The sequence below is a fragment of the Lonchura striata genome, chromosome 1A, assembly GCF_050655825.1.
Source record: "Lonchura striata isolate lonStrDom1 chromosome 1A, ASM5065582v1, whole genome shotgun sequence".
NCBI classification, from domain to species: Eukaryota; Metazoa; Chordata; class Aves; order Passeriformes; family Estrildidae; genus Lonchura; species Lonchura striata.
Window position 1 is genome coordinate 17605982 of NC_140741.1, and position 13144 is coordinate 17619125.

Consider the following 13144-nt stretch of genomic DNA (forward strand, 5'->3'; position numbering starts at 1 on the left):
TTTAGGTGACACATACTCTTTTGCAATGCATTTATTGTAGCACTCTATTTCTAGCCTGCAATCAAAGTGCAGAGACATGGATGGCTTTGCTCTGTTTCTTTTTTAAAAGGCAGTATTTTAGGAAGTAGCCCATAGGGCAAGAAAAAGCACCCTACAGTACAAACTTATTCAGGCCTTGGGAAAGATTCAGCCTGAATTAAGCATGATCCTTGGGCAGCAGTTTGTGTTCCTTTCCAGACTGTTTTGTCCAACCCTACTAACACCCTGTCCATCACTCATCTGGTCAGAACTGTGAACCCTGGATTGCAACAGGCTGCTGTGTGCTGCCAATTAATCTGTCAGGCTGCAGCAGTGTCTAAAGACTGCCAGAACAACATGCTAGGGCAATTCATTCCAATGTCCTCTTCAAAGCACCTCGCTTCCCCCTGAATTGACTTTAAAAACACAAAGGTATTCCATTTTCCAACTTGTTTTTGTTTTCCCAATGGCTTCTGCTCATGAGCATTCTATCTTCCTGACAATCATATGTTTAAAAAGAAGTCTTTCAGGAAAGCAATACTAACATTTCAAAATCTCAGGCACTGTGCCTTTTGCAAAGCTAAGAAAATGACATGATATGGCATGATAATGAAGTGGCTCTAGTCAAAAAAATTCTTTTGAGCTTCTTCCTGAAAGAAAAGATTGCTGTTTCCTTGCTCTATTCTACTCCTGTTGGCTGTAAAAGATCAATAAACCAAAAAAACCTTTCAGTTTCCACATGGCGACTGTTTCATGTAGCCTAATAATGTCACTGGGATGTGTTACATTGGAAAGCAGAAAAGGGAACAATGCAAATACAGAAACATTTCCTGCCAAGTGATGTCCCTGCATCTGCAATTTGAAGACCGGTTCAAATTCATGTAAGTCACTGCACGGATTTTCTCAGGAAGAGTTAGAAACAAGGCTAACCTGCTCAATTTTTATGCTCACAGAGTTTAGGGAACATGAGGTTAACTTCCTATTCCTCACATCCGTTTTCACTACGAATCCCTTTCACACTCCTGGTGCTTTGTCTACACCCTGACACTTCACCATGGAAAGCATGCAAGAGGAGTCATCCTCTTGAGTTTTGCAGGAAAAGCTCATGCAGCAGACTCAGCCTATCCCAAGCAAAAAGGTTTCCATAACAACTACTAGGCACAGCAGATCCAGAAAGCTTGGAGAAGCTTCAAATAAGCACCCGAACTATTCAGGCATTTAGCTTTACCGAACCTTTGATCCATCATTTTTGACTCTGTTCTCATTTCCAAAGTAGCCTGTCAGAAGTCAAAAAGTCAGGACTAAGTTGACTTTGTATTTCTTCCAAATTGATTGCAGATATATAATGAAATTCAACAGTTTTTCCTCAGAAAAAAAAAATCTATTTCCTGTCAACTTCATAATGCTAGAGTTAAAAAAAATTATGTCAGGAATCATTTTAAAACATTGGCACTGAGATATGATGTAAAAGAACATTTTCTCTTGTTGGCTATATTATAGGGGAGGGGAGTTACTCTGCTGCAGCCTTTTTTCAAAGCATGTGTAAACCTCTTGGAGAAACAGAGCTGAGAGCATACAGGGCATGGGTTGAACAGCTTCTTCTTTAGGCAGGTGATGCAGCTCTTGGAGGTAGAGCATGCTCCAGGGACACAGTCTGACAGTTCCCAGGTCAGAGAACACTCTGGAAGCCGCCTGCAAGGCACATCCCAGGTATGGCTCCTTCGTCAGAGCCTGGAGCTGCTTCACTCCAGCTGGGGCAGAGTTTGGCACTTGGAGCTGCAGCCATGCTGGATGCAGTGAGGGAGCCCAGTGTGATGGAAGAAGGCCCTGAAGGAATGCCTGGAGATCATGGAGAAGATGGCTCTCACAGAACTGTGACATGATGCCACTGGAACCATGCTCTGAACATGGTGACAATTTACTCCTTGCTACTTCAATGTGTAACTCAACCAGCAATGGTAAAATGGCAACTAAAAATAACTTCTGCATGACATTGATCTTGAAGCAGAAGATCAAAGCAGCCAGCTGTACCTTTCTGTGTTAATGCTCAGTAACATTTTAAGTCAAAAAAGCACAAAGGCAATAATAAGTCTAAGGCCTGCTCCTGCCTGAGCCTCTGCACCAGCACATCTCCTGTGAGGAAAGGCTGTGAGAGCTGGGGTTGCTCAGCCTGGAAAAGAGAAGGTTTTAGGGTTATCTAATTGTGTCCTTGCAGTGGCCCTCCTGAGGGGAGCTGATGAGAAAGATGGAGTGAATATTTACCAGGGCCTGGAGTGACAGGACAAGGGGCAATGGCTTCCCACTGGAAGACAGTATGTTTAGATTAGATGTTAGGGACAAATTCTTTGCTCTGAGAATGGTGAGACACTGGATCAGGCTGCCTAGAATTAGAAGTTATGGATACCCCATTCCTGGAATTGCTCAAGACCAGGTTGGATGGTTGATTGCTCTGAGCAACATGGTCCAGTGGAAGGTGTCCCTGCTCATGGCAGGGGGTTTGGAGGTAGAAGTTCTTTAAGATATCTTCCATCTCAAGCCATTAAAAAACCCCAAATCACCCAACTGCCCCCCTCAAAACCCCAAACCAAACAGTATTAGGATAGCAGAAAGAGAGCAATCACTCTGGCAGGATGCAGAAGTCTGACCATAGGTCAGCAGCACTGTGATTTCCAGTCCTACACTCTTCCCATTAAACACACAGCAGCTGATTTCCCCCAATCTTGATGCAGAGAAGCACTTTCACAATCACTAAATGTTTGAAATGTTTGAAAGGGGCCAAGCAGCAATTCCATGGCGTTTTGCTGGAAAGCATTCCGTTGATGACTTACTGCTTTTCATTTGATAGAAGCATCTATGTATGTTTCCTACAGAGTCCTTCTGTTCATGGGCAAGTATTTAGGGAACCTCCAAAGAAACAAAGGAGAAGGTGTTTTCTTCTCTGACCCCAAATTAACTGGCAACCTGCTGATACTGCTATTGCAGCCACCCCTCACAGAATCACAGAATAGTTTGGGTTGGAAGGGACCTTAAAGATCAACTGGCTCCAACCATAGCCCTCCAGCCCACAACAGAAAAGGACATCTACATGATAACTACAGACACGAAATCCACACTATTTGAAGTTTATACAAACCAGGATCTATGTGTCGTCATCATCATCACAAAACCAAACTCATCAACATAAAATCAAATTACATGTTCCCCAAACTGCCACCACTCTGCTGTGCTGGATCAGCTGTTTGAACGGTAGCAAGGTGAGACCCCACCCAGTGCCAACAGGTGGGTTTAATTATGTTGGGCCCAGCAGCACATCCCTTTGTTTCAGGTATGAAATGCTATTCCATCCTATAAAAAATTCCAGGTGGTGTCTACTGCAGCCTAGAACTAATATTGCTGGGAACAACAGGCAAGGTTGGTCCAAACCCAGGAAAGAGGTGTGGAGAATTGCTTGTCTAATTGCTAAAAATTAGACAGCACAAAGCAGCAAAAGCAAACAGCAAGGAGCATTCCTGTCCTTCCAGGAGAAGAAACATAGCCATCTCTTCCTAAATATGAAGTGATTCCAAATTTCCGAATTTTGTATCAGACCTCAGAAGGCTGAAAGACATTTTATAAATATCTTAGTACTTTACGAAGAGCTTCTTAATCAACATTTCTGCTGGATTATAGGAGAGATTCTGCAGGGGCAGCAAGAGCTCTGTTGACTGGATCACTTAAAATTCTCAGAGAAGATAATACTGTAGAGACCTTTCAATCTCAAAATTGTTCAAAGTGTAACCAGAGAGGTTTCATCAATAGCCACTATGTGATGAGAAGTTTCTAACTTTATTAATCAAAGAAAATAACCTGCCAGAGAAGACTGATTTGTACCACAACTCCTAGAAATGCTCTAATTATATTTAAAAGAACAAAAACACATACACACATGGAATATGTCATGTTAAAAAAAAATATAAGAAATGACTAAGCACCACAAGTCAGACTCAGTTTTGTGGTCAGCTGCAAAAGTTAGTTGGCTCTCTGTCATGGATAGCTGTCATAGTTTAACAAAACATTGATCTAAAAATGACAAGAACTTGGTTGCAGTCTCTTTCATAGAAGAAACATAAAACAAGAAGAGTCAAAACATATGTAGAACAGCCTGATCCTGTTTGCCAGAACTCCTCCCACTACTACAAGAAAGTGAAGCAAGCCCTTGGAACGTTTGAGAAATAAAAACATCGTGCTAGATCTGTCCTCTGCCCTCCTTGCTCCCTCCAGTACCGGCTCACGGCACCAGTGCCCAGGATGCCCCGAGACCATCCCCACACCTACATTGCAGAAGGACTCCAGGCTCCTTCCAGAACACTGTGAAGGCTGGACATATGGCTGTGGATCCCTCCTCCCCTCTGTGAGACATCCTTTTGGCTGGGCTGCTTGGCAATCCCTGCTGGCGCTCTGAGCCCTGTCAGAGCCGCGTTCTGCCAAGAGCCATTTTTCCGATTGCATAATTCAAGGTTTGCACTTTCACTGAAGCAGTCCCCTCTTCCCTCTGCTGCTCCCCTCACCCTACCCCCAGTTTCCCTGACAGGAATATTTCTCCTCTCCTTTTTGATGGCTGCAGAGAAACAGCCAATTCCTGAGATGGAGTGTTCAGGACCATAACTTCACATTCCTGCTTTTCATATCCCAAGGGAACCGAAAGGCCAGGAAAAAAAAAAGGTGGAGAGAGCCAAACAAAGACAAACTGCAAGGAGAAACTTGCTGATTATCTCTTGCATCTAAGAATTCCGCACACACTGATGGATACAGCCTAGTACCTTTGCTTGGCGTCAATAAATTAAAAATAAGCAGATGGTTGCCTGCTACTGTCCTTTTGTGTGTCTCATTTCTTCCCTTCCCCTCCACCTTCAGTTTGTCCAGCTATTTCCCATATCTAAATGCTAAAGGTGGTAGTTCAAATAGATTTGAGTTTTGAGGAAGTAGTTTTTGTCTTAGATTGATGAGCAGGACCTGTGACAGCATCTGATGTGGCTTGTGGTACTGAGGCACATCTCCTTGCCCAGCAAGGGCCTGTAAATATCAACCCTTCCAACACATACCTTGGTCAATATGCACCAGATCTTAAAGTTTCAGGCAGATTAATTGCTATGATTGCACAATAAAAATTCAGTTTATGACAGAAAACATACTGAATCCTTAGACAAGCTGGTGGCACCAGGTGTTATCCATTCAACCCTGTGGTATTTTCCTTAGCTCTCCAAGAAGCTGAAGAGTCTTCTGCTCCATCTAACACGAATGAAGACTTTGTAAAAGTAATCTCTCTGTGCAATCTCTCTGCCTCTTGTGATAATAAACATCAGAATAGCATGAGTTCTAAAGCTTTCAGCCAGAGTCTCACCAAGAGTGGAAAACATGAGGTAGGCAGGCAGGCATGATGGACGGTGGAGAGCTGGAAGAACTCAAGGGAACAACAGGCAACAGTGATAGCTGTGCCCAGAGGTTTGCACATGATGGATTATTTGCATTACAGACTCTGCTCCTGCACATTAATGCCACGGTACCTCAAAACAGGTACTGTGCACGCTGTCTGTGTCCCAGTCCGAGCCTTGTGATGGCCCAGATCTGGTTACACCTCTAATTGATGTAAGAGAACGTCCAGCTGTTTTCAGAGGCATCTTTGACTTAGATTTGGGTTTTTCTGTGTCACCTTGCCCAAGTGCTCTTCACTCATCACTGAATTACCCACAACTTTTCACAAAGAAAGGTAGGATTATGAACTGCTTACCAGAAGGGAAACGGAGTCACACGTTATGGGACTTGCCAAAGGTTCCTTAGTAAGACTGATAAATATTTTTAGTAACTGAAATTAGCACTCCTGTATCTTCCAAAAAAATTGCCATCTCAAGTTTGTAATTTCTTTTTGAGTGTGGAATTATGACTCTTGCTGATGGCACATGGTACCATGGAAAGCAAAATAAAAACAAAGCAGCTATAGATCCACCACTGCAATGGACCTTGCTTAAGTCACGCCTGCAGGGCTGTAAAACTCATAAAAAGCACATGCATAAATGATAAAACAGAGTGAGACATTCAAATGTTGACTCAGTAATTGTTAAACCCCTTCGGCTGCACAATTTTATAGTCTTCTACTGTATTAATGAAAACACAAGAAACAACAAAGAAGGGGGTTTAGCCTTCCAATTATATAAACTCTGTGGACCACCAAAGAAGATGAAAGATTATTTATAATGTCACAGCAAGTTATCATTTGGGAGATTTTTTTGTTGTTGCATCAAAGTTGATCATAAAGAAACAATGCATTTACCACCCCCTCAGCTCTTTCAATCTTGCTTATCCAAGATCTCTATTTTTCATGGAATAAGCTACCCACAGAATCTAAAACCTGCATTAGAAACAAGAAAATAAAAGAACACTCTTTATTTGTGGCTCTTCCTGATTTTATGGTACTTCTTTCAAAATGATGGCATGCAGTCTAAGTTGGGGCTACATCAGTTGGTAGAGAAACCATATCTTTTGGTTTACAGTACTTATTAAAACACTTGTTGCTTCAATACTGCCTGGAAATCATTGCATCTGATTTACAATCTACATGAAGAGGTTCCTTAGGAGGTGTTACCAGGAAAATGAATACCTAGACATTTAATTACTCTTCTCTCAGGAGCAGACACCACATCACAGAGAGAATTTGCTGAAACTTACAGTCATTTTTCTTTGTTGCCTACAGGGCTTCAGTTTCTAAGAGCTCTCAAGTCACTATCTTTAAAGGCACTGAAGGCATAACAGACTCCACTGAAATAAAAATAGGAAAATCCTCAGTAACCTGTCAAGGGTCAGGTCCCAAAGGTGGTTTTTTTTGTGTTTTGTTTTTTTTTCCTTTTTTAAAATTAATTCTTTGTTTGAGAAAGAATGAAAGAATTGCTTTATTCATAAAATGTATTATTTGGCTTGGAAACAAACGGATGGGAAGTAGCAATTCTAGAGGATACTGAGGTCCTGCTTTTCTCTCATTATGCTCACTGAAAGACAGAGAAAGTCGGGACTTTTACATGAAAATGCACATAGGCCCATTATTTTGAAGAAGGAATGAAAAGGAAAAGGAAATCAAAGCAGAATGATGAGATGCTGTTTCCTTCTCAGGAAAGTTGTTCTAGCACAGGCAGAAGCATTGACCTCAACCAGAACCAGCTGTAATCTGCTGACTGCAAATAGGTTAAGAGTTCCATGACCCAGTTTCTTATCCAGACTGCTCCTTGGGCTGACATGGCCTGTAACTCTCTGTGAATTGTTCAGTCACTGCATCTTAATTTCCTAAACTCCACAGGATGGAGACAGTGATGCTTTCCAACCACTGTGAGGAGTTTTGAGGTCTCTGGACGAAATGTGCCATGTAAATTTTAATCAGGGACTTCACAGCGAGTCACAAAGCTGGTACAACTGATCAGTGTGGAAAGGAAACATTAACTAGGGGAGAGAGGTGGCACACTAAAGATGAAACAAGAGGAAAATCACAACCCACACAGATTTCCTGTGAAGGAGGGTCTGCATGAATGCAAAGAGAAAGCAAGAACACAGTCTCTGCTTTCCTGGCAATTGTTTAACAAACAATGGGTGACTAAACTGCACAGCAACAATACAGACATTACAGACTACTTTTTTCCCATTTTTCCCTAGAAGGAATTCAAATTATGAAGGCTGGTGTACCTTTGCTTACACTTTTTCCAGCCCTGGTGAACAGGTCATGCTGATCCCTCAAGAGCCCAAATGGCCACAACTCACAGAGGAATCAGGCCCAGCCTCTATGACATTGAAGAGAGGTACTGCACTGATGCTGGAGTTCATGAGTGTGCTGAAAGCCCCAGAGACTTGAGATGTGTGATCATGTAAAAAAAAAAAAAAAAAAAAAATCTCAGGAAGTAAGAAGATCTCATGGCTGTGGGACACAGCTTAGAACTTAAACCCAAGGACTCCAAAAGCTCAAAAGTTGTAACAAGAACTCCACATCACTTGTATGTTTTTATTTTCAGGAGGAAGTTGATCCATCTTAATTTGGATTCATAAAACTTCCACAACAGCATAAACAGCTGCAGTCCTCCCTGACCCACACTGGGCTGTGAATGTTCCCCATCTCCACCCCTTGGAGGGAACCAAGTCTGAATTCCCATTTGGACTTCAGTAGCTACATGGGTCTAGGCTTCTTCCCTTGCCTCTCTGCCTGGACTTTGTGCTGGACTTTCACACACACACATCTGTGGGCAGAACCCATCCCTCCCTCCACAGGCTTAATTTCTTATTAGCTAACCCTGCCCCTGCATCCCTGCCATCACAAGGCACTAAGGACACACATAAATATCCAATCTTGTCTTTGAAAAATGGATTTGGGCATTTAATAAATGATGGTCAATCAGGAGGGGAAAAAAAAAGCTGTGTTTTAAAATGAAGAGCTAAAATCTTTGGGGGAATAAAAAATAAAAATGGGAATAAAAAATAAAAAAAAGTCCTCACTGCAGAATCTCTCCCTCTTATGCGTAGGCACTTGCTAACTGAGAGTAGTGGCACTGTGACAAAAGCAGCAAAACCAAAGGCAGGCTTTACTAAAGGAAAAGGGGGAGGGGAGTTCTTCCACTGGCCATCTGTGAAAACAAGGCATGTGGCCATTAAATGCAGAGGTTGTAAATATAAATATACACAAGCTCTACACAAAGCAAATGGCAAAAAAAAAAAAACAAAAGGAAAAAAAAGAAAGGAGGGGAGGGAAGGGAGGGACAGATAATAAGTGGATAAACTTTCAGCTGAAGTAAATCAAAATGTTTATTGCATTGTGTTGGGCAAAACCAATATTGATCTTTGCAGCGTGCAAGTCTAACCTGTGTTTTTCTTAATTACATTTGTGCAAAGTTTCAGGAGAAATGGCAGTGGGACTCCTTGACTATGTATGATCCTGTTGAGGCTGCTGACTGGAGGTCTGACACCTGGGTGATGGATGGGTGATGACATAATACAAGCTTGACTGTCACACATTTTGAAAACTTTGTGCTGTGTGCTGGTAGCATGAACAAAGAGGACTGCAACCCCCAAACAAGAATTTCTGCTGGCAAAGAACCCCAGTGAAACAAACTTAGAAAGAAAGTAGGGAGAAGAGTAATAAGAGGGGGATGTGTTAGGGTAGCACATTAACTTTTATTCTCTGACAGGTCATTGTCTGCAGGACACAGCCTGGCCCCCACACTGTACAAAGGGATCTCTGGTCACACTGCAGGAAGAGAACAAGACGACACTGATCAGCTCTGCTGAAGTTTTACAGGCCAGGGAGGGACAGAGTGGGCTGCAGGATGTATCCATCAGGTCTGCTGGACTTGCAGGGAGAAGGGTGCATGTGTGTAGTATCTGTGGCTGACACAGCCTCTGCTAGTCCCTGAGAATGCTGAAGCAACATTTTCCAGTAAAATATGACAGGGATTATGAAAATGGGCAGGTTTCAACTCTTGAAAGTGATTTGGCTTGTGATGTTAGTACTGTGCCTCTGGGGTAATTTTCAGTGGGTTTCTCTTGCTTGGGAAGGCTGGCTTGCACCAGGTCCCAGTTTCAATCATCACTACTTACTCAGCCTAGCCTGACCCATGGCCTCTCAGTGTCTGCAGCAAGCCCAGGGTTTTTCTCTTGTACCAACCCTCCTCTTTTCTTCTCCTGCCTGCCATTCTGTCCTGCAATTCTCTTTTGATTTTCTGGTTCAAATCTAACCATTAGGGGAAGGAAAAAAAGTTATTGAAGCAAAATTATCTACTGCAAGAAAAATTTAAATGTCATGTGTCAAACCAACTACTCCGTATGTGTTTAGTAAAGTGAGCTCCAGTGCTTTATTTTTCAAAGGCAGCAAGAGCTGCAGGTTTGAGATTCTTAATATTCCCCTTCTTCCCAAGGGGAGAGCAGGGACAAAATCCATTTCAGCTCAGTGGATCACAGCAATTTCTTAAGAGTTAACTCTGCCTTCCCCATCCATCAGGCAGCCAATGAGGCATCAGAAGGAATGATGAATGTAAAATTATTACAGGGCTGCCACCCAATATACTTTCTTCCATTTGTGACTAACCCTGGAACTGACACACTTTTTTCATTATTAAACATCCACATTAAGTCAACATTGGTCACTGTCATTTCATGTTTGGCACCTTCTTAAGGGGAACAGGGAGAGGTGGAGGTGGGAGTGGGAAGGATGGAGGGAGGAGGGGTGATTTGGAATGGGAGGAAAGACATCCTGAACCTGGTGCTCCATAAGCATGAGTAATAGGCTCCAGCTTACAATGCTGGAATAAATATTGTTACAAATAGCTGTTTAGTCACAACCCAGCAGACAAGCACATGCCAGATCCTTTTAAAAGGACACACTCCCAGCAGTAACAGGGAGAACTTGCACCACAGGTTCAGCAAGAGAAGGGGGCGGGTACTGGGATCTACTCAGCTTGGAGTGCAAGTCCATCCCTACACATCAGAAAGGCTCCTGGGGCTGGGTGTCCTTACACAGCTGTCCCAGGCACTGCCAGCACTCAGAAAGTAGTGACAAAGGAGGAAGAGGTGCTGCCTGTGTGCCCTGCTCCTCCTCTGTCACAGGGTACATCCCCGAGCCTGGAGCAGTGGGGAATCACTGCCTGGCAATGTGCATGTTTGTGCTGCTACCCCTGCAGGAGTGCTGGCTCTCTGGGCTTGTGAACATCTCCCTTTCTCTTTTGGAGCTGAACAGAGAGGCCAGAGCTCCCTAGCTGATGCTGCCTGTTGTGCTGTTTACCCCAGGTAACATTGTTTACGTATGGTACGTATCAAATTATAATTAACTGTAGATGACAATTACAAATAAAGCTATGCTCTTGGGTTTCCAAGGAACCACAAAAACATACTCTTCTAATTTATACAAGGAAATGTTTCCAAGAAAAGTAATGTAAAAATATGTTTTACTGCATTTGCAATTAAAATAGGTTTTAGTGAAATCCATGTTCATAGTGATACTCAGAGTTTTTACTGTAATCCTCTGAAAATCAAATCCGTCAAGATGGTCCAAGTTGGATGCCCAAAAACTGACTCACCCAAATCATCTTAGTGATTTTTAAAAATCTTTTCTTATGTGCGACTCCTTTTATACAGTTTCTATTTCCACAAACTTCCTGTCTGACTGCTGCTTTATCTGGCACGTCTGGCTGTCCACAGGGATGATCCCAACTGGGAACATGAGCAAGAAAACAGGACACATATGAATAGCCCGAAGAGCTTTAACAGAGGCTCCCAAAGATGATTTCCAGCCCCAAGCCTGCCCAGCTACCCCTGGCAGACAAATCCCCAGCAAGAGTCTCCCATAAACGTTGGGAATGGCACAGAATCCCCCTGCACTGGAAGGCTGCAGAAGCAATTCTTGCAACAAAAAGCTCAACAGGTCTCAAGGAGTCACAAGCCTCCAAAAGAACACTGCCCACTGCAGCAAAGAAGGGAAAAAAAATCTGGGATAGCCCACACATGAGTGTTTGTTACCTATAAATACTAATGTGCATTTCTAAGTACTAATATGCCCAGTGATATATAGATATACCTTAGGATAATGCTCTCTTAATTCAACCCCTCATCTCAAATTCTCTGGTCAGGAAGCAAAAATGACAGACATAATGTCAAAAGTTAAGGGGCTACCACTAAGTCCTGTGGTGGGACCTTGAGCTTCTGAAAAGGGAAACTCTGTAAAAAAACTGCAGCACTATTTCTTGCTAACCAAATTCCCAACTATCTCATTCTCTGCCTCTGAAAACAGAGAAAACCAGAATAAAGTTTAACTAAAAATGGTGACACTTCCTTTCCTCTCAAATCTTGCTCTTAGTGAGAAAATCTTAATGTCCTAGAGCAAAAAGACAAACTTTAGAGAAGCTGGATTGTTTGTCTGGATATGAACTTCACACATTAAAATAAATCACAGAATCAATTAGGTTGGAAAACATTTCTGAGATCATCGAGTTCAAACCAGTCCCAAAAAAGTTCTGGCATTAATTGTATCAAGCCCCCAAAGCCTACAGCTGCTTTAGAAAAATTCTCTATTGAGCAAACCATTTTTTCTTCCCGCTACCTTGTAAAAGAACTCCTGTCTGTCCTCCACGAGCCTACCAGGAGGTATGAATTAGAGAGGAAAATAAACTTCAACTGAGGTTGAGGGTGTGAAGTGAAAACAGAAGGAATAAGGAGAATCCCAAGAATAGGAAAGTAACAGAATAAAGTGAATGCAGCTGGTTCCACTCCTGTTACTTAATCAAAAAGCTGTGCAGAGTCACTAGAGCCAGCATAAAGTCATGTGTTAGAACAACAGCTGATCTGTATTAAAGAAGATTAACTTGCAATGCCATGGTGGAGGGCCTGGGATTATTTTATGTGCTTCCATTGCCGAACAAGCCGTCAGCACAATTACTGCCCTCCAATGTGAATGACTGATCTGTAACCACAGCTAAACAGCATGCTGCTTAGGGGCCTGGGTGCTTCATGAAGATGAATTTCCATACCATCAAAGTGCTTTTAATGGGCTTCCTGATCCAACCACAAGGCCTGCTTTGCAAGTATATAGAACTCAGGATGAAGGCTTCCTGTCCAAAAGGATTTGGTCGGTTGTCACTTGACAATTCCCAGCCAGCACAAGGGAGGAGAGGGGGGAGATAGGTAGAGTTGTCTCTGCTTTGGAGGATTTAAAACAAAACAAAACAAAACAAAAAAAAAAAAAAAAAAAAAAGGAAAAAAAGGTACAGATGCTTTCTGAATGCAACCAACTGCTGTATCCACAGCTGAATTCAATGCGCTTAACAAATAATGGCAATTTAGCTATGCTTGCGAGGAATAGCTTGAGTCACTTTGCATTAGCATCTGGCTGAGTGTTAAAGTCATTTCTACATGGGGAACAGAGAAAAGGAATTTCTGCTCCGAGCATCCTTTCAAGGATGCTTAAATATTTGAATATAAATTTCTTTGTGCTTGTGATCACTTCTTCTTGTATCTGACACTCTGCTTTTCCCTTTTCTCTTCTGGTGTTCTTCTCTGTGAAATGCCATAAACATGCTCTAGCCTTCTCTTTCTTTCTTCCCCTCTCCCCATAGCAGCACCCTTGCTCCTC

At 42.5% G+C, this 13144-nt stretch overlaps 1 protein-coding gene across 33 annotated transcripts in view; it reads right to left on the minus strand.

The window, feature by feature from the left end:
- SOX5 (SRY-box transcription factor 5) overlaps window positions 1-13144 on the minus strand; it is a 607791-nt gene that overhangs the window by 16638 nt on the left and 578009 nt on the right. The gene's annotated exons all lie outside the window — the stretch shown is intronic.